Source organism: Oncorhynchus keta, chromosome 19 (assembly GCF_023373465.1).
Source record: "Oncorhynchus keta strain PuntledgeMale-10-30-2019 chromosome 19, Oket_V2, whole genome shotgun sequence".
Classification (NCBI taxonomy): Eukaryota; Metazoa; Chordata; class Actinopteri; order Salmoniformes; family Salmonidae; genus Oncorhynchus; species Oncorhynchus keta.
Window position 1 is genome coordinate 12,042,703 of NC_068439.1, and position 21,500 is coordinate 12,064,202.

At 44.2% G+C, this 21,500-nt stretch overlaps 1 protein-coding gene across 2 annotated transcripts in view; it reads left to right on the forward strand.

Annotated features, from left to right (window-relative positions):
- Positions 1-2,418: 2,418 nt before the first annotated feature.
- LOC118376307 (protein FAM83H-like) overlaps positions 2,419-21,500 on the forward strand; it is a 37,966-nt gene continuing 18,884 nt past the window's right edge. For both annotated transcript variants that reach the window (XM_052469513.1, XM_052469512.1), the window contains exon 1: positions 2,419-2,687. The gene's annotated coding sequence lies outside the window, so the exon portion shown is untranslated. The remainder of the gene's footprint in view (positions 2,688-21,500) is intronic.

A 21,500-nucleotide genomic window follows, 5' to 3' on the forward strand; every position in this document is an offset into this window, starting at 1 on the left:
CTAGTATTCTGTCACATACTTGTATAGTAATTTACTTTTCTTGTTCCTTCATACTGGAGAAGCCACAAACACACATCTCGACTGGAACCAGTAATCTGAAGCCAACAGAGGTAGTTAGCACAGATGTCTTGTGTGTTAATTATTTAACCAACACATGATTGTCATTTATCACAGTTACACACACACACACACACAGGGAAAAACACCTGTTGCTGTTTATCTTTACTCCCCTACACTAAGGTGAGAAATGACCTGGAAGCATTTCGGCTCCACTGTGTGTTTGACCTCAGTGCGTTTGGGTTGCAGTGAGTCACCTGATACACAGGTTTGACATTACAGTGTGGGAAATGCATTGTGGGAAAGCTCACTAGAAGGGCAACGTAGACATTTTCGCATGTGTAGTATATGTATGTACTCTGTGGCAGGGGTAGCAGGTAGCCTAGTGGTTAGAGTGTTGGGCCAGTAACTGAAAGGTTGCTGGTTCAAATCCCTGAGCTGACAAGGTAAAAAATCTGTCATTCTGCCCCTGAACAAGGCAGTTAACTGTTCCTAGGCAATCATTGTAAATAAGAATTTGTTCTTAACTGACTTGCCTAGTTAAATAACATGTGTCTGTGTGTATTGACTGAGGATCTAAACCCACTCTTAACCTCCCCTTCTCAACTCATGTCTCTATGGTTGAGAGAGAGTGCAATAGACTGGTGCTGCTGCAGACAGGATTTCTCTCAAACTCCTAATCCACTCTTTAGTTTACCATCCAGCTTCCAGTGTGCTTATCCAGGCCAGGGTTTATCTGCTGCCCAGAGTCAGGCCCAGTCCTGTGGCTCTGCTCTATGGCCAGGGTGTGAGTCAGAGAGGGGGTGGAGATGAGAGCGATTGATTAAAGGGAAGTTGGGTGTGGCCCTGAAAGCCCTTGGCACATTCCTAGAAGAGACTGCCCTCCATACCCCCGTGCACAACTTTCCAGCTGCTAACATATAAAAATAAAAATTCAGCATACACTGTCTACGACACTCATTCATACATGTGTGTGTGGTAGTATGCAAATACATGTTTAATCATCACACCCAAGAGCATTATATTTGCTGGAGTATGTGTATACAGGTAAAAGGCCAAGGTGCAGCCAGGTATGTGGGCAGACGTCCAGATCGTGAGACACCCTGAGTGAACACATCCATGTGGGATATCACGGGAGCAAGAGTGGGACTGATCTGACAGAACAGCCCATGTCACCCTCCACACACACAGAGACACAGTAAGAACTCAGTGCCCCTTAGTTTACATATGGGAGACATGAAAGAACATGAAAAAAAATCCACATGTAGCTTCACCAGCGTTCAGGGTTCTGAGTTTGCACTTGTGGGACTTTTTGTGTGGGTTCCATTAAACTCGGCAGGGCAAATAGATCAAGCGCAACTGATTTGAAAGTATCTGACAGATGACTGGTAGACATGGAGAACTTTACTATGTTAACACTATGCAGCTGAATCAGTAGGCAGGATGTTTAAGAGTTATGACTCAGACTTCCCTGTCAGCAGTTAGAGAGAGAGAGGGGAAGTGGGACATAGAGAGAGAGCGAGAGAAAGGGAGAGAGAGAGGAGGAGGGGAAGCTGGACAGAGAGAGAGGAGGGGACGGGGACATAGGGAGGGAGGAGTGGGCGGGGACATGGAGAGAGGAGGAGAAAGGGACGGGGACATAGAGAGGAGGAGGAAGGGACGGGGACATAGAGAGGAGGAGGAAGGGACGGGGACATAGAGAGAGAGGAGGAAGGGACGGGGACATAGAGAGAGAGGAGGAAGGGACGGGGACATAGAGGAGGAGGAAGGGACGGGGACATAGAGAGAGGAGGAGGAAGGGACGGGGACATAGAGAGAGGAGGAAGGGGGCATGGAGGAGGGGAAGGAACAGAGAGAGAGAGAGGGGGAAGGGGGAAAGAGAGAGGGGGAGAGAGGAGGAGGGGAAGGGGGAATAGAGAGAGAGAGAGAGAGGAGGGGAAGGGGACAGAGAGAGGGAGAGATAGGAGGAGGGGAAGGGGGAATAGAAAGAGAGGGAGAGAGAGGAGGAGGGGAAGGGGGAATAGAGAGAGAGAGGGATGGGGGGCATAGAAAGAGAGGAAGAGAGAGAGATGAGGGGGAAGGGGGACAGAGAGAGGGAGGGAGAAAGGAGGGGGACAGACAGCGAGAGGGAGAGAGGGGAGGAGGGAAGGGGGACAAAACAAAAAGATCCGTCCACACACACACACACACACTCTGACTGTACTTTACCTGCCCATCCAATTTATGCCAATATTGTCAAATTATCCCAAGGTAATATTTTTGAAAAACGTCACTAGAGTCAACTTCCAATAGTTTTCAACTGCCAGCGTTCCAGCAATGAGAATGGGAGGAGTTAGAGAGAGGAAAGCCCGGTTACTCAACTTCTTCCTGGTTGTTTCTCCGCGGAGTGGAAGCGGACGCGCGGAGCGGTAGGATCAGACTGAGGCAGACAGGTCGGGCCTGTAGTGTGGAGCTCCGGGGCGTTTTGGGCGGATAAGGTGGAGTCCCACCGGGAGACCGGAATGTACACCGTAGACAAGTCCTGACGAGCCGGTGAACACCAGTGGAAGTATCACGGGAGGGATATACGGCGATATATAGCGATTCAAGCCAGGGAGAAAAAGTAGCCGACACTTGTTGCCCACTGGAGGGTAAGAGCCTGTATTATTATGTCAATAACAACTCGCTCTGGAACAGGTCAATTTATCCGGGTGATCTCCGTGTCTTCTGTAAATTAGCCTATTGCAATAATCTCTTGGCCTATGTAACTCAATATATGCCTATGTCTATAGCAAGACAATGAAATAACACTTTGATACTAAATAGAAGCTGTAACTTTTTTTTGTTGTAGCTCTGTAGGCGACAGTATCCATCTCATCGTAGTTTTATTAGGCTAATGCAATAACTCTGTAATAACGTCTAGGTTTCATTGAAAGTTGCCAACCAATAGAAACTCTGCTAGACTTGCGTGTCAGTCTTCAATTAATTAGTATGAAACCATTTGGACTCGAAGAAACTACCGTATTATAATAACCCTCTGTTATAGCCTAACTTATATGCATAGACAGGACGGTATGTTAATTAAACACCCCGCCTGTCAGTCGTGTTATCTAATAGGCCTAATGTACAGTTGGACTAAAGTAAATTGATATAATGCGTTTCCTTTGTGTTGTAAATTACCATACAGAAGGTGAGTGTGTGCAGAGTTTTTATTGAACTAGGTAAGTCGGTTAAGAATTTTTTTAAATTTTCAATGAGGGGGCAGAACGAAACATTTGTACCTTGTCAGCTTAGGGATTCGATCTACGAACCTTTGGGTTACAAGTCCAACGGTCTAACCACTAGGCTACCTGCTGAGTACAGATGTTCTGCTCTGTATCTACCTGAGACTTTGGTCGATGTCTAGATAGTGTGTATAGAGTCCTTTAGATAATAGGCTTAGTACACTCCCTGTATGTCAGTGAGTGTACTACTGTCCGTGTGTGTGTGCGTGTGTGTGTGTCCGTGTGTGTGTGTGTGTGTGTATTAGTCACATGTACAGGACAGACATTGGTGTACACCATTCAAACTAAATGCTTTACTTTCAGGTTCATTTTCGACACAATGAGAAAAAAATGAAATCTAAGAATATGTCAAGTAAACGTCTCAGTAGAATATAATAAATAGACACAATTTATAGTCCAATATTTACATGTGTTTTGGGGATGTGGGGGGGCAAGTGTTTCAATTGTGCAGTATTTAGAAACAATCATAAGAGTCTGGTAGCAGCAGTAGTGATGTGCATGTAACAAGGGTGTGTGTGGGTGTGTCTGTGTGGGTGTGTCTGTGTGGGTGTGTGTTTGCTAAGGTGCAGAGAGTCAGTTGGTCAGTCAAGTTCAAGTGTTCAGCAGTCTGATGGCTTGTAGATAGAAACTGTCTCTGAACCTGTTTGGTATGTGTCTGCCTCAGCTTCTGTCAAAGGGCTGGGCCTTTTATGGCACAGGTGGTAGTGTACTGTACTTGCCCCACAAGCATAGCGTTTCTGGTTCAAGCCTTGTTCCAGTAGACTGCTCCCCCTCAATCACTACAATATTTATCCATAAGAACTTGTTCAGTCTGCTTTAGCCTCTAAATCCTAATGTCCGTAGCATAAATATTAACACATGTCAAAACGACACACTTGTAAACTCAATGACCAACCTTGGTTCATATCTTCGTTTTCAGTCTTTATATTCCAAAATAGTGGAATATCGCATATAGATGGTTCTATGTATTCTGAGTTTCATCTCTCTCTGGATCTGTGTTTAGTTAGAGCATTCAGGGGGGCGGCAGGGTAGCCTAGTGGTTAGAGTGTTGGACTAGTAACCGGAAGGTTGCAAATCCCCGAGCTGACAAATCTGTCATTCTGCCCCTGAACAGGCAGTTAACCCACCGTTCCTAGGCCGTCATTGAAAATAAGAATTTGTTCTTAACTGACTTAATGTAAACAGTAAACGGTTATGGAGATCTCAGATCTTAACTTGATCACTCTTATGTCGCTGAGAATTTTCCTGTTGCATCGGGAAATGAAAATGAGCCTTGTGTGCGTCCTTGAAAATGAGCAGTTGTCTTTCTCTCCACACTGGATCCAGTCGAGTCATCGGGATCTGCTATTCAGAATAATATGACTCGCTGGCGCAGATGCAATGCTAGGTCCTGTTACTGCGACTTTCCAATGTACAGAAATACAGATGCAATGCTAGGTCCTGTTACTGCGACTTTCCAATGTACAGAAATACATCTGAAAGGCATCTGAAAGACACATCAACAACCGTCGTTTTATATACAGTGCATTCGGAAAGTATTCAGACCCCACATTTTCCACATTTTGTTATGTTACAGCCTTATTCTAAAATTGATTAAATTAGTATTTTTCATTATTAATCTACACACCCCATAATGACCCCATAATGACCCCATAATGACAAAGTGAAAACAGGTTAATAGAAATGTTTGCAAATGTACAAAAAAATAAAACACAGAATACCTTATTTATGTAAGTATTCAGACTATTTGCTATGAGACTCGAAATTGAGCTCAGGTACATCCTGTTTCCATTGATCATCCTTGAGATGTTTTTACAACTTCATTGGAGTCCACCTGTAGTAAATTCAAAGTCCCCGGGAACACAGTGGCTTTCATCATTGTTAAATGGAAGAAGTTTGGAACCACCAAGACTCTTCCTAGAGTTGGCCGCCCGGCCAAACTGAGCATTCGGGGGAGAAGTGCCTTGGTCAGGGAGGTGACCAAGAACCCGATGGTCACTCTGACAGAGCTCCAGAGTTCCTCTGTGGAGCTGGGAGAACCTTCCAGAAGGACAACAATCTCTGCAGGACTCTACCAATCAGGCCTTTATGGTAGAGTGGCCAGATGGAAGCCACTCCTCAGTAAAAGGTACATGACAGCCCGCTCGGAGTTTGCCAAAAGGCACCTAAAGGACTCTCAGACCATGAGAAACAAGATTCTCTGGTCTGATGAAACAAAGATTGAACTCTTTGGCCTGATTGCCAAGCGTCACATCTGGAGGAAACCTGGCACCATCCCTACATTGAAGCATAGTGGTGGTAGCATCATGCTGTGGGGATGTTTTTCATCAGCAGGGACTGGGAGACTAGACAAGATCAAGGGAAAGATGAACGGAGCAAAGTACAGAGACCCTTGATGAAAACCTGCTCCAGAGCTCTCAGGACCCCTGACTGGGGCAAAGGTTTAACTTCCAACAGGACAGCAACCCTAAGCACATAGCCAAGACAACGCAGGAGTGGCTTTGGGACAAGTCTCTGAATGTCCTTGAGTGGCCCAGCCAGAGCCAGGACATGAACCTGATCCAACATCTCTGGAGAGACCTGAAAATAGCTGTGCAGCAACACTCCCCATCCAACCTGTCAGAACTTGAGAGGATCTGCAGAGAAGAATGGGAGAAACTCCCCAAGTACAGGTGTGCCAAGCTTGTAGCATCATACCCAAGAAGACTTGAGGCTGTAATCGCTGCCAAAGGTGCTTCAACCATGTTCTGAGTAAATGGTCTGAATACTTATGTAAATGTAATATCAGTTTTAGTTTTTTAATACATTTAAAAAAACATTTCTAAAAACCTGTTTTTGCCTTGTTATTATGGGCTTCTGTGTGTAGATTGATGTGGGGGGAAAAAATAATTTAATACATTTTAGAATAAGGCTGTAACTTAACACAATAGTGTTCTGAATGCTCTGTATAACCTTCAATCTGTTTTATATTGAGATGGCTTATTATAATGCTTATCCAATGAAAATGCACTAAATCACCAATTTGGCACACCATCTACACATCATACAATACACTGAGACAAATTACAGACAGTAGCCTACAAGTAGCAATATATAACCCAATTGATTGACCATGAAATGTATTTCAGTATGATTGAAATAGGCTTTTGGCCTACTGTTTACATTTTAACGCAGTCATTTCGGTTTTCAGTCTATCCCCGTTCCGTTTGCTTCCATTTAAGAAATGTTTTTAACAGAATCGACGGAACAGCTATATGTGACCAGGTGAAAAAAAACTGTGCTGCCTTCATGCTGTGTGTGTGTGTGTGTGTGTGTGTGTGTGTGTGTGTGTGTGTGTGTGTGTGTGTGTGTGTGTGTGTGTGTGTGTGTGTGTGTTCGTGTTCCTCCTGTTAAGCAATATATGCTGTTAAGGCTGCACCCTTTATGTTTGCATTGTCTATCTGCGGTTCTGTATGGCTCAGTGTGGTTCTGTATGGCTCAGCATAGTCCTGTAGGGCTCAGTGTGGTTCTGTATGGCTCAGTGTATGGCTCAGCATGGTCCTGTATTGCTCAGTGTGATCCTGTATGGCTCAGTGTGGTTCTGTATGGCTCAGCATAGTCCTGTAGGGCTCAGTGTGGTTCTGTATGGCTCAGTGTATGGCTCAGCATGGTCCTGTATTGCTCAGTGTGATCCTGTATGGCTCAGTGTGGTTCTGTATGGCTCAGCATAGTCCTGTAGGGCTCAGTGTGGTTCTGTATGGCTCAGTGTATGGCTCAGCATGGTCCTGTATTGCTCAGTGTGATCCTGTATGGCTCAGTGTGGTTCTGTATGGCTCAGCATAGTCCTGTAGGGCTCAGTGTGGTTCTGTATGGCTCAGTGTATGGCTCAGCATGGTCCTGTATTGCTCAGTGTGATCCTGTATGGCTCAGTGTGGTTCTGTATGGCTCAGCATAGTCCTGTAGGGCTCAGTGTGGTTCTGTATGGCTCAGTGTATGGCTCAGCATGGTCCTGTATTGCTCAGTGTGATCCTGTATGGCTCAGTGTGGTTCTGTATGGCTCAGCATAGTCCTGTAGGGCTCAGTGTGGTTCTGTATGGCTCAGTGTATGGCTCAGCATGGTCCTGTATTGCTCAGTGTGATCCTGTATGGCTCAGTGTGGTTCTGTATGGCTCAGCATAGTCCTGTAGGGCTCAGTGTGGTTCTGTATGGCTCAGTGTATGGCTCAGCATGGTCCTGTATTGCTCAGTGTGATCCTGTATGGCTCAGTGTGGTTCTGTATGGCTCAGCATAGTCCTGTAGGGCTCAGTGTGGTTCTGTATGGCTCAGTGTATGGCTCAGCATGGTCCTGTATTGCTCTGTGTGATCCTGTATGGCTCAGTGTGGTTCTGTATGGCTCAGCATAGTCCTGTAGGGCTCAGTGTGGTTCTGTATGGCTCAGTGTGATCCTGTATGGCTCAGTGTGATCCTGTATGGCTCAGCATGGTTCTGTATGGCTCAGCATGGTTCTGTATGGCTCAGTGTATGGCTCAGCATGGTCCTGTAGGGCTCAGTGTATGGCTCAGCATGGTTCTGTATGGCTCAGTGTGGTTCTGTATGGCTCAGCATGGTCCTGTAGGGCTCAGCATGGTTCTGTATGGCTCAGTGTATGGCTCAGCATGGTCCTGTAGGGCTCAGTGTGGTTCTGTATTGCTCAGTGTGATCCTGTATGGCTCAGTGTGATCCTGTATGGCTCAGTGTGGTCCTGTAGAGCTCAGTGTGGTTCTGTATGGCTCAGTGTGATCCTGTATGGCTCAGTGTGGTCCTGTATGGCTCAGTGTGATCCTGTATGGCTCAGTGTGGTCCTGTATTGCTCAGTGTGGTCCTGTATGGCTCAGTGTGGTCCTGTATGGCTCAGTGTGGTCCTGTATGGCTCAGTGTGGTCCTGTATGGCTCAGTGTGGTCCTGTATGGCTCAGTGTGGTCCTGTATTGCTCAGTGTGGTCCTGTATGGCTCAGTGTGGTCCTGTATGGCTCAGTGTGGTCCTGTATGGCTCGGTGTGGTCCTGTATTGCTCAGTGTGGTCCTGTATGGCTCAGTGTGATCCTGTATGGCTCAGTGTATGGGTCAGTGTGGTCTTGTATGACTCCATGTGGTCCTGTATGGCTCAGTGTGGTCCTGTATGGCTTAGTGTGGTCCTGTATGGCTCAGTGTGGTCCCATATTGCTCAGTGTGGTCCTGTATGGCTCAGTGTGATCCTGTATGGCTCAGTGTATGGGTCAGTGTGGTCTTGTATGACTCTGTGTGGTCCTGTATGGCTCAGTGTATGGGTCAGTGTGGTCTTGTATGACTCTGTGTGGTCCTGTATGGCTCAGTGTGGTCCTGTATGGCTCAGTGTATGGGTCAGTGTGGTCCTGTATGGCTCAGTGTGGTCCTGTATGGCTCAGTGTATGGGTCAGTGTGGTCTTGTATGACTCAGTGTGGTCCTGTATGGCTCAGTGTGGTCCTGTATGGCTCAGTGTATGGGTCAGTGTGGTCTTGTATGACTCTGTGTGGTCCTGTATGGCTCAGTGTATGGGTCAGTGTGGTCCTGTATGGCTCAGTGTATGGGTCAGTGTGGTCCTGTATGACTCAGTGTGATCCTGTATGGCTCAGTGTGGTCCTGGATGGCTTAGTGTGGTCCTGTATGGCTCAGTGTATGGGTCAGTGTGGTCCTGTATGACTCAGTGTGGTCCTGTATGGCTCAGTGTATGGGTCAGTGTGGTCCTGTATGACTCAGTGTGATCCTGTATGGCTCAGTGTGGTCCTGGATGGCTTATTGTATGGCTCAGCATGGTCCTGTATGCCTCAGTGTGGTCCTGTATGGCTCAGTGTGGTCCTGTATTGCTCGGTGTGGTCCTGTATTGCTCAGTGTGGTCCTGTATGGCTCAGTGTGATCCTGTATGGCTCAGTGTATGGGTCAGTGTGGTCTTGTATGACTCCATGTGGTCCTGTATGGCTCAGTGTGGTCCTGTATGGCTCAGTGTGGTCCTATATTGCTCAGTGTGGTCCTGTATGGCTCAGTGTGATCCTGTATGGCTCAGTGTATGGGTCAGTGTGGTCTTGTATGGCTCAGTGTGGTCCTGGATGGCTTAGTGTATGGCTCAGCATGGTCCTGTATGCCTCAGTATGGCTCAGTGTATGGCTCAGTGTGGTCCTGTATTGCTCAGTGTGATCCTGTATGGCTCAGTGTGGTCCTGTATGACTCAGTGTGGTCCTGTATGGCTCAGTGTGGTCCTGGATGGCTCAGTGTGATCCTGGATGGCTTATTGTATGGCTCAGCATGGTCCTGTATGCCTCAGTGTGGTCCTGGATGGCTTATTGTATGGCTCAGCATGGTCCTGTATGCCTCAGTGTGGTCCTGGATGGCTTATTGTATGGCTCAGCATGGTCCTGTATGGCTCAGTGTGGTCCTGGATGGCTTATTGTATGGCTCAGCATGGTCCTGTATGCCTCAGTGTGGTCCTGTATTGCTCAGTGTGGTCCTGTATGGCTTAGTGTGGTCCTGTATGGCTCAGTGTGGTCCTGTATGGCTCAGTGTGGTCCTGTATTGCTCAGTGTGGTCCTGTATGGCTCAGTGTGGTCCTGTATGGCTCAGTGTGGTTCTGTATGGCTCAGTGTTGTTCTGTATGGCTCAGTGTTGTTCTGTATGGCTCAGTGTGATCCTGTATTGCTCAGTGTGGTTCTGTAGAGCTCAGTGTTGTTCTGTATGGCTCAGTGTGGTCCTGTATTGCTCAGTGTGATCCTGTATGGCTCAGTGTGGTCCTGTATTGCTCAGTGTGGTCCTGTATGGCTCAGTGTGGTCCTGTATTGCTCAGTGTGGTCCTTTATTGCTCAGTGTGGTCCTGTATGGCTCAGTGTGGTCCTGTATGGCTCAGTGTGGTCCTGTATGGCTCAGTGTGGTCCTGTATGGCTCAGTGTGGTCCTGTATGGCTCAGTGTGATCCTGTATGGCTCAGTGTGGTCCTGTATGGCTCAGTGTGGTCCTGTATGGCTCAGTGTGGTCCTGTATGGCTCAGTGTGGTCCTGTATTGCTCAGTGTGATCCTGTATGGCACAGCTGGTAGCATTGCCAGGATTCTGGGTTTGATTTCCGGCCACACATACATAAAATATATGCACACATGACTGTAAGTCGCTTTGGATAACAGTGTCTGCTAAACGGCATATCTCTGTGTGTGTGCGTGTTGAAGCTTACAATAATTAATTCCAGGCAGGGTGTGTGTGTGCTTGAATCTGAGTGTCATTGTATGTGGTGCTGCTGTCTTTTCAGTCAGGCTGTGATGACATAGGACAGGTAGAGGTTCTTCAGTTAGAACAGTGATGATATAGGACAGGTAGAGGTTCTTCAGTTAGAACAGTGATGATATAGGACAGGTAGAGGTTCTTCAGTTAGAACAGTGATGACATAGGACAGGTAGAGGTTCTTCAGTTAGAACAGTGATGATATAGGACAGGTAGAGGTTCTTCAGTTAGAACAGTGATGACATAGGACAGGTAGAGGTTCTTCAGTTAGAACAGTGATGATATAGGACAGGTAGAGGTTCTTCAGTTAGAAACGTGATGATATAGGACAGGTAGAGGTTCTTCAGTTAGAACAGTGATGATATAGGACAGGTAGAGGTTCTTCAGTTAGAAACGTGATGATATAGGACAGGTAGATGTTCTTTAGTTAGAACAGTGATGACATAGGACAGGTAGAGGTTCTTCAGTTAGAACAGTGATGATATAGGACAGGTAGAGGCTCTTCAGTTAGAAACGTGATGATATAGGACAGGTAGATGTTCTTTAGTTAGAACAGTGATGATATAGGATAGGTAGAGGTTCTTCAGTTAGAACAGTGATGATATAGGACAGGTAGAGGTTCTTCAGTTAGAACAGTGATGATATAGGACAGGTAGAGGTTCTTCAGTTAGAACAGTGATGATATAGGACAGGTAGAGGCTCTTCAGTTAGAAACGTGATGATATAGGACAGGTAGATGTTCTTTAGTTAGAACAGTGATGATATAGGATAGGTAGAGGCTCTTCAGTTAGAACAGTGATGATATAGGACAGGTAGATGTTCTTTAGTTAGAACAGTGATGATATAGGATAGGTAGAGGCTCTTCAGTTAGAACAGTGATGATATAGGACAGGTAGAGGTTCTTTAGTTAGAACAGTGATGATATAGGATAGGTAGAGGTTCTTCAGTTAGAACAGTGATGATATAGGACAGGTAGAGGTTCTTCAGTTAGAACAGTGATGATATAGGACAGGTAGAGGTTCTTCAGTTAGAACAGTGATGATATAGGACAGGTAGAGGCTCTTCAGTTAGAACAGTGATGATATAGGACAGGTAGATGTTCTTTAGTTAGAACAGTGATGATATAGGATAGGTAGAGGTTCTTCAGTTAGAACAGTGATGATATAGGACAGGTAGATGTTCTTTAGTTAGAACAGTGATGATATAGGATAGGTAGAGGCTCTTCAGTTAGAACAGTGATGATATAGGACAGGTAGATGTTCTTTAGTTAGAACAGTGATGATATAGGATAGGAAGAGGCTCTTCAGTTAGAACAGTGATGATATAGGACAGGTAGAGGTTCTTTAGGTAGAACTGTGATGATATTGCTCAGAACATGAGAACATATGAAGGCTGGTGGTTCCTTTTAACATGAGTCTTCAATATTCCCAGGTAAGAAGTTTTAGGTTGTAGTTATTATAGGAATTATAGGACTATTTCCCTCTATACCATTTGTATTTCATTAACCTTTGACTATTGGATGTTCTTATAGGCACTTTAGTATTGCCAGTGTAACAGTATAGCTTCAGTCCCTCTCCTCGCTCCTCCCTGGGCTCGAACCAGGAACACATCGACAACAGCCACCCTCGAAGCAGCGTTACCCATGCAGAGCAAAGGAAACAACCACAGGCTCAGAGCGAGTGACTGAAAATATTCTGCCTACCATCGCTCAGTCAGATACTTGTATGCTCAGTCAGATTATATGCAACGCAGGACACGCTAAAGTCAAAGGTGACTTTAAAACAGTTACACAGTTTAATGGCTGTGATAGGAGAACTGAGGATGGATCAACAACATTGTAGTTACTCCACAATAGTATCCTAAATAACAGAGTGAAAAGAAGGAAGCCCGTACAGAACAAAAGTTATTCCAAAACATGCATCCTGTTTGCAACAAGACACTAAATAAATACTTCTAAAAATGTGGCAAAACAATTATGTTTGGGGCAAATCCAACACACATTACTGATTACCACTCTTAATATTTTCAAGCATAGTGGTGGCTGCATCATGTTATGGGTATTATTGTAATCATTAAGGACTGGGGAGTTTTTCAGGATAAATAAATTAACCGAATGGATCTAAGCACAGGCAAAATCCTAGAGGAAAACCTGGTTCAGTCTGCATTCCACCAGACACTGGGAGGTGAATTCACCTTTCAGCAGGACAATAACCTAAAACACAAGGCCACATCTACACTGGAGTTATTTACTAAGAAGACAGTCAATGTTCCTGAGTGGCCTAGTTACAGGTATGACTTCAATCTATGGCAAGTCTTGAAAATGGCTGTCTAGCAATGATCAACAACCAATTTGACAGAGCTTGAAGAATTTTAAAAAGAATAATGGTAAAATAGTGGTATAATCCAGGTGTAGAGACTTACCCAGAAAGACTCACAGCTGTAATCACTCTTAGAGACCGACCCAGAAAGACTCATAGCTGTAATCGCTCTTATAGACTTACCCAGAAAGACTCACAGCTGTAATCACTCTTAGAGACTCGCCCAGAAAGACTCACAGCTGTAATCACTCTTAGAGACTTACCCAGAAAGACTCACAGCTGTAATCGCTCTTAGAGACTTACCCAGAAAGACTCACAGCTGTAATCACTCTTAGAGACTTACCCAGAAAGACTCACAGCTGTAATCACTCTTAGAGACTTACCCAGAAAGACTCACAGCTGTAATCGCTCTTATAGACTTACCCAGAAAGACTCACAGCTGTAATCACTCTTAGAGACTTACCCAGAAAGACTCACAGCTGTAATCACTCTTAGAGACTTACCCAGAAAGACTCACAGCTGTAATCACTCTTAGAGACTTACCCAGAAAGACTCACAGCTGTAATCACTCTTAGAGACTTACCCAGAAAGACTCACAGCTCTTAGAGACTTACCCAGAAAGACTCACAGCTGTAATCACTCTTAGAGACTTACCCAGAAAGACTCACAGCTGTAATCACTCTTAGAAACTTACCCAGAAAGACTCACAGCTGTAATCACTCTTAGAAACTTACCCAGAAAGACTCACAGCTGTAATCGCTCTTAGAGACTTACCCAGAAAGACTCACAGCTGTAATCGCTCTTATAGACTTACCCAGAAAGACTCACAGCTGTAATCACTCTTAGAAACTTACCCAGAAAGACTCACAGCTGTAATCACTCTTAGAAACTGACCCAGAAAGACTCACAGCTGTAATCGCTCTTAGAGACATACCCAGAAAGACTCACAGCTGTAATCACTCTTAGAGACCGACCCAGAAAGACTCATAGCTGTAATCGCTCTTATAGACTTACCCAGAAAGACTCACAGCTGTAATCACTCTTAGAGACTTACCCAGAAAGACTCACAGCTGTAATCGCTCTTAGAGACTTACCCAGAAAGACTCACTGCTGTAATCGCTCTTATAGACTTACCCAGAAAGACTCACAGCTGTAATCACTCTTAGAAACTTACCCAGAAAGACTCACAGCTGTAATCACTCTTAGAAACTTACCCAGAAAGACTCACAGCTGTAATCACTCTTAGAAACTGACCCAGAAAGACTCACAGCTGTAATTGCTGTCAAAGGTAATTCTAACATGTATTGACTCAGGAGTGTGAATGCTTATGTAAATGAGATATTTCTGTATTTAATTTTCAATACATTTGCTAACATTTCTAAAAACATGGTTTCACTTTGTCATTATGGGGTATTGTGTGTAGATGGGTGATTTTTTTTAAATGGATTTAGTCTATCTTGAATTCAGGCTGTAACACAACAAAATATGGAATAAGTCAAGGGGTATGAATACTTTGTGAATGTGTGTGTGTGTGTGTGTGTGTGTGTGTGTGTGTGTGTGTGTGTGTGTGTGTGTGTGTGTGTGTGTGTGTGTGTGTGTGTGTGTGTGTGTGTGTGTGTGTGTGTGTGTGTACAGCTTCTGTGTTGAGACAGAGACAGATGTTCCCTCTTCCTCTCGGTTCTGTCTCTCTACCTCACTCCCTTTCTCTCTCTCTTTCTCTCTCTCTCTTGGTCCCTCTATTGGTCCCTCTATCATTCCCACACACACACGAACACATACACACGAGCACACACACACACACACACACACACACACACACACACACACACACACACACACACACACACACACACACACACACACACACACACACACACACACAAGGCAGAACCAAAGCAGAACAACGTTCATTGGTCCTGTTTCACGACCAGGGGTCAAGACAAAGTTGTTGTTGCCACAACAAATCAAACAAATAGTCGCCCCAAACTGTAATCACTGGATGTCGTCACCAATCAGTGTGCCCTTTGTTCCCTCAAAGCTAGTAAAACAGCGTCTGATTGGCCGAACCCTATCCCTATCTGAATGTGTTCGCTCTGTGTTCTACTGATCTAAAGGTGTTCTCTCTCTCTCTCTGTGTTCTACTGATCTGAATGTGTTCTATCTCTCTCTCTCTGTGTTCTACTGATCTGAAGGTGTTATCTCTGTGTTCTACTGATCTGAAGGTGTTATCTCTGTGTTCTACTGATCTGAAGGTGTTCTCTCTCTCTCTGTGTTCTACTGATCTGAAGGTGTTCTCTATCTCTGTGTTCTACTGATCTGAAGGTGTTCTCTCTGTGTTCTACTGATCTGAATGTGTTCTCTCTCACTGTGTTCTGCTGATCTGAAGTTGTTATCTCTCTCTCTGTGTTCTACTGATCTGAAGGTGTTCTCTCTCTCTCTCTCTCTCTCTCTCTCTCTCTCTCTCTCTCTCTCTCTCTCTCTCTGAAGGTGTTCTCTCTCTCTCTCTCTGTGTTCTACTGATCTGAAGGTGTTATCTCTCTCTGTGTTCTACTGATCTGAATGTGTTCTCTCTCACTGTGTTATGCTGATCTGAATGTGTCTCTCTCTCTCTCTCTCTGTGTTCTGCTGATATGAAATTGTTCTCTATCTCTGTGTTCTACTGATCTGAAGCTGTTCTCTCTCTGTGTTCTACTGATCTGAATGTGTTCTCTCTCTCTCTCTCTCTCTCTCTCTCTCTCTCTCTCTCTCTCTCTCTGTGTTCTACTGATCTGAATGTGTTCTCTCTCACTGTGTTCTGCTGATCTGAATGTGTTCTCTCTCACTGTGTTCTGCTGATCTGAAGTTGTTATCTCTCTCTCTGTGTTCTACTGATCTGAAGGTGTTCTCTCACTGTGTTCTACTGATCTGAATGTGTTCTCTCTCACTGTGTTCTGCTGATCTGAATGTGTTCTCTCTCACTGTGTTCTGCTGATCTGAAATTGTTCTCTATTTCTGTGTTCTACTGATCTGAAGGTGTTATCTCTCTCTCTCTCTCTCTCTCTCTCTCTCTCTCTCTCTCTCTCTCTCTCTCTCTCTCTCTCTCTCTCTCTCTCTCTCTCTCTCTCTCTCTGTGTTCTGCTGATATGAAATTGTTCTCTATCTCTGTGTTCTACTGATCTGAAGCTGTTCTCTCTCTCTGTGTTCTACTGATCTGAATGTGTTCTCTCTCTCTCTCTCTCTCTCTCTCTCTCTCTCTCTCTCTCTCTCTCTCTCTCTCTCTCTCTCTCTCTCTCTCTCTCTCTCTGTCTCTCTCTCTCTCTCTCTCTCTGTGTTCTACTGATCTGAAGGTGTTATCTCTCTCTCTCTCTCTCTCTCTCTGTGTTCTACTGATCTGAATGTGTTATCTCTCTCTCTCTCTCTCTCTCTCTCTCTCTCTCTCTCTCTCTCTCTCTCTCTCTCTCTCTCTCTCTCTCTCTCTCTGTGTTCTACTGATCTGAAGGTGTTATCTCTCTCTCTCTCTCTCTCTCTCTCTCTCTCTGTGTTCTACTGATCTGAATGTGTTATCTCTCTCTCTCTCTCTCTCTCTCTCTCTCTCTCTGTGTTCTACTGATCTGAAGGTGTTATCTCTCTCTCTCTCTCTCTCTCTCTCTCTCTCTGTGTTCTACTGATCTGAATGTGTTATCTCTCTCTCTCTCTGTGTTCTACTGATCTGAATGTGTTATCTCCTCTTTCTGTGTTCTCCTGTTCTGAAGGTGTTATATGTGTGTTGTGTAACCTCTACTTGGCCTCAGGTCAGGGTGTGTAACTGCACCAATACAGGTAGGCTCTCGCTCTGACATAACAACATACCTCAGACGACAGGTTAGTGCAGACTTAATCAGATATGACAAAGATGTCCTGTGATTTTAGAGTAGCAGTCCTGGCTAGTAGACTGCAGATGAGTCACAGTGCTGCTGTTGACTAAAACTACAGCCATTTTTTGTTCCAGTGATTATGACTCTAACCTACCTGGTTACTATGGTTACCAATAGCTCTAGGTGTGTGTGGAAGTTTAGGAAACATATAAAACACATACACACTAATCAGACAGCTAATTAGCATACTGTAGGCTGCAAACAACCCATTCACCCAGTCATAATCATACTCTCTCATGAATGCACCCATTCACCCAATCATAATCATACTCTCTCATGATTGCACCCATTCACCCAGTCATAATCATACTCTCTCATTAATGCACCCATTCACCCAGTCATAATCATACTCTCTCATGAATGCACCCATTCACCCAGTCATAATCATACTCTCTCATGATTGCACCCATTCACCCAGTCATAATCATACTCTCTCATTAATGCACCCATTCACCCAGTCATAATCATACTCTCTCATGAATGCACCCATTCACCCAGTCATAATCATACTCTCTCATGAATGCACCCATTCACCCAGTCATAATCATATTCTCTCATGAATGCACCCACTCACCCAGTCATAATCATATTCTCTCATGAATGCACCCACTCACCCAGTCATAATCATATTCTCTCATGAATGCACCCACTCACCCAGTCATAATCATACTCTCTCATGAATACACCCATTCACCCAGTCATAATCATACTCTCTCATGAATGCACCCATTCACTCAGTCATAATCATATTCTCTCATGAATGCACCCATTCACCCAGTCATAATCATATTCTCTCATGAATGCACCCACTCACCCAGTCATAATCATACTCTCTCATGAATACACCCATTCACCCAGTCATAATCATACTCTCTCATTAATGCACCCATTCACCCAGTCATAATCATACTCTCTCATGAATGCACCCATTCACCCAGTCATAATCATATTCTCTCATGAATGCACCCACTCACCCAGTCATAATCATACTCTCTCATGAATACACCCATTCACCCAGTCATAATCATACTCTCTCATTAATGCACCCATTCACCCAGTCATAATCATACTCTCTCATGAATGCACCCATTCACCCAGTCATAATCATATTCTCTCATGAATGCACCCACTCACCCAGTCATAATCATACTCTCTCATGAATGCACCCATTCACCCAGTCATAATCATACTCTCTCATTAATGCACCCATTCACCCAGTCATAATCATACTCTCTCATGAATGCACCCATTCACCCAGTCATAATCATACTCTCTCATGAATGCACCCATTCACCCAGTCATAATCATACTCTCTCATGAATGCACCCATTCACCCAGTCATAATCATACTCTCTCATGAATACACCCATTCACCCAGTCATAATCATACTCTCTCATGAATGCACCCATTCACCCAGTCATAATCATATTCTCTCATGAATGCACCCACTCACCCAGTCATAATCATACTCTCTCATGAATACACCCATTCACCCAGTCATAATCATACTCTCTCATGAATACACCCATTCACCCAGTCATAATCATACTCTCTCATGAATACACCCATTCACCCAGTCATAATCATACTCTCTCATGAATACACCCATTCACCCAGTCATAATCATACTCTCTCATGAATGCACCCATTCACCCAGTCATAATCATACTCTCTCATGAATACACCCATTCACCCAGTCATAATCATACTCTCTCATGAATGCACCCACTCACCTAGTCATAATCATATTCTCTCATTAATGCACCCATTCACCCAGTCATAATCATATTCTCTCATTAATGCACCCATTCACCCAGTCATAATCATACTCTCTCATGAATGCACCCATTCACCCAGTCATAATCATACTCTCTCATGAATGCACCCATTCACCCAGTCATAATCATACTCTCTCATGAATGCACCCATTCACCCAGTCATAATCATATTCTCTCATTAATGCACCCATTCACCCAGTCATAATCATACTCTCTCATTAATGCACCCATTCACCCAGTCATAATCATACTCTCTCATGAATACACCCATTCACCCAGTCATAATCATACTCTCTCATGAATGCACCCATTCACCCAGTCATAATCATACTCTCTCATGAATGCACCCATTCACTCTTGCACTCACATTCTCTCAAACACACACATACACACGCACACTCAAGTCAGTCACTCAGGCTAAATCAGTCACAGACCGCAGGTTTCCATGGTTATGTGAGCAAACAGGGAAAAACACTTCCTGTCTAGCTTACATGTGCTCGGGCCTCATCATGTGTTCAGAGCATGCCCAGTAAATGCCACCATGTGCAGTGAAAGGAATATGGTGTAATCACAGACAGTCTGGTATTGTCCCAGCAAGAGGAACACTCTTTGCTTTGTGTTTCGGGTGGTAGATGTGTACCAATAAACAGTGGCTTGGGGTGAAAGAGGTGCAGCAGATGTAGTTTTCCAAGTCGGTCCATTAGACTCTTTCCCCCGAAATGTACAAATGACATTATGCTATAGAGACCAGTGATTATTCACTGTTAAGAGTTCATATACATTCCTCATTACTTTTCCATGACTTTTAACCACATATTCATGACTATTATTATAGCCTATATGAAAGAAAAAAAAGCATTATTGAGACTGGAAGGCTACTGTGTCTGATCCCCCTGTGACTGTTAGTCACATGTTGTCAACCCTCCATCTAGAGAGCTTCTGGGTGTGCAGGCTTGGCCTTTTGATTCAGCCCTGAAACACACAAGTCTGCCTATCAAGGTCCTGTTGAGGAGCTGATGTTTAGGCTACAATGAGGCCTTCACGCCCAGTAGCTGTCCTGGAGAATGGTTGGCCGCCCTTGATATAAAATATTCCAACATTGCAACCAAATACTTTTGTCTTTATATAATTATTCCCCCATTCAATAAATCGGGGACCAAATGGATAAGGTAGGTTACTGCAAAGCAAGGCACCTAACTAGATATGTTTATATATAAGGCTCAAATAGTCATGTTTCAGGGGAGATCTATGCACACAAGCCAATTAGGCTATTCTTTGAATATTTTAACGTTCGACAGTTTAATAGAGGGGACACTATCCAGCCTTCTAACGCTGAAGATTTATTTAGGCTCTACAGTGCCGGTGGAAACGCGACAACGATATTAATGCTTAGTTAGCTATAGTTAAGTAGCGAGATAACTAATTCAAGTTATGTTTTGAATTGGCCATCAGTCATTTTATCTGTCATTATTTCAAACCTGCTGCTGAAATGTTGCTGCTCTCTCATCTGGGATCGTCACACACGCAGCGACAGACGCGCAATAACACGTATGGCTTATATGTAGATTTTTAAGGGATTTATAATATTTAAAAGTGTGCCTTCGTGAATTATATTACCAAAACGTATTAAAAGTCATTTCCATGACTTTGCAAACCCTAATTTGACAATTTGGAACTCATTAAAACTGGTGCATTTTCAGTCTTCGCAATCTCGAACAGTTTAGGGTCACGCACAGATTCACAGACTAGAGGTAAATAAACTTGAACAAAACAGAATCAGGAAATGAATGCCCACTCTCAACTGTTAGTCAACGCAGATCCAGCCCTTATTCCGCTTTGATCAACCGTTTATGCGTGTCAAACTGGGCCGGCGATAGGCTACTTTGTTTTAATAGAGGAGCCAGTACGCAATTCCCCCAAAATTAGAAGTGCCGGGATGGCGCTCCGGACAGTTCCGGCCCAAATCAAGCACTGCACGTCATCAGTTTCACTCCAAACATAAATAGCACTGTGTATGGAACAGCATGTGTTAGTCTCAGACAGGTTTTTACACATGACTCAATAGCGTGATGTATAATTGTTATTTGTGAATATACAGTTGAAGTCGGAAGTTTACATACACCGTAGCCAAATAATGAACTGTTTTTCACAATTCCTGACATGTAATCCTAGTAAAAATTCCCTGTTTTAGGTCAGTTATATTCACCACTTTATTTTAAGAATGTGAAATGTCAGAATAATAGTAGAGAGAATGATTTATTTCAGCTTTTATTTATTTCATAACATTCCCAGTGGGTCAGAAGTTTACATACACTCAATTAGCATTTGGTAGCATTGCCTTTAAATTGTTTATCTTGGGTCAAATGTTTCGGGGGGGGCCTTCCACAAGCTTCCCACAATAAGTTATGTGAATTTTGTTCCATTCCTCCTGACAGAGCTGGTGTAACTGAGTCAGGTTTGTAGGCCTCCTTGCTCAGTTCTGCCCACAAATTGTCTATGGGATTGAGGTCAGGGCTTTGTGATGGCCACTCCAATACCTTGACTTGGTTGTCCTTAAGCCATTTTGCCACAACTTTGGAAGTATGCTTGGAGTCATTGTCCATTTAGAATACCCATTTGCGACCAAGCTTTAACTTCCTGACTGATGTCTTGAGATGTTGCTTCAATATATCCACATACTTTTCCATCCTCATGATGCCATCTTTTTTTTTGTGAAGTGCACCAGTCCCTCCTGCAGCAAAGCACCCCCACAACATGATGCTGCCATCCCCGTGCTTCACGGTTGGGATGGTGTTCTTTGGCCTGCAAGCCTCTCCCTTTTTCCACCAAACATAAAGATGGTCATTACGGCCAAACAGTTCTATTTTTGTTTCATCAGACCAGAGGACATTTATCCAAAAAGTAAGATCTTTGTCCCCATGTGCAGTTGCAAACCGTAGTCTGGCTTTTTTTAT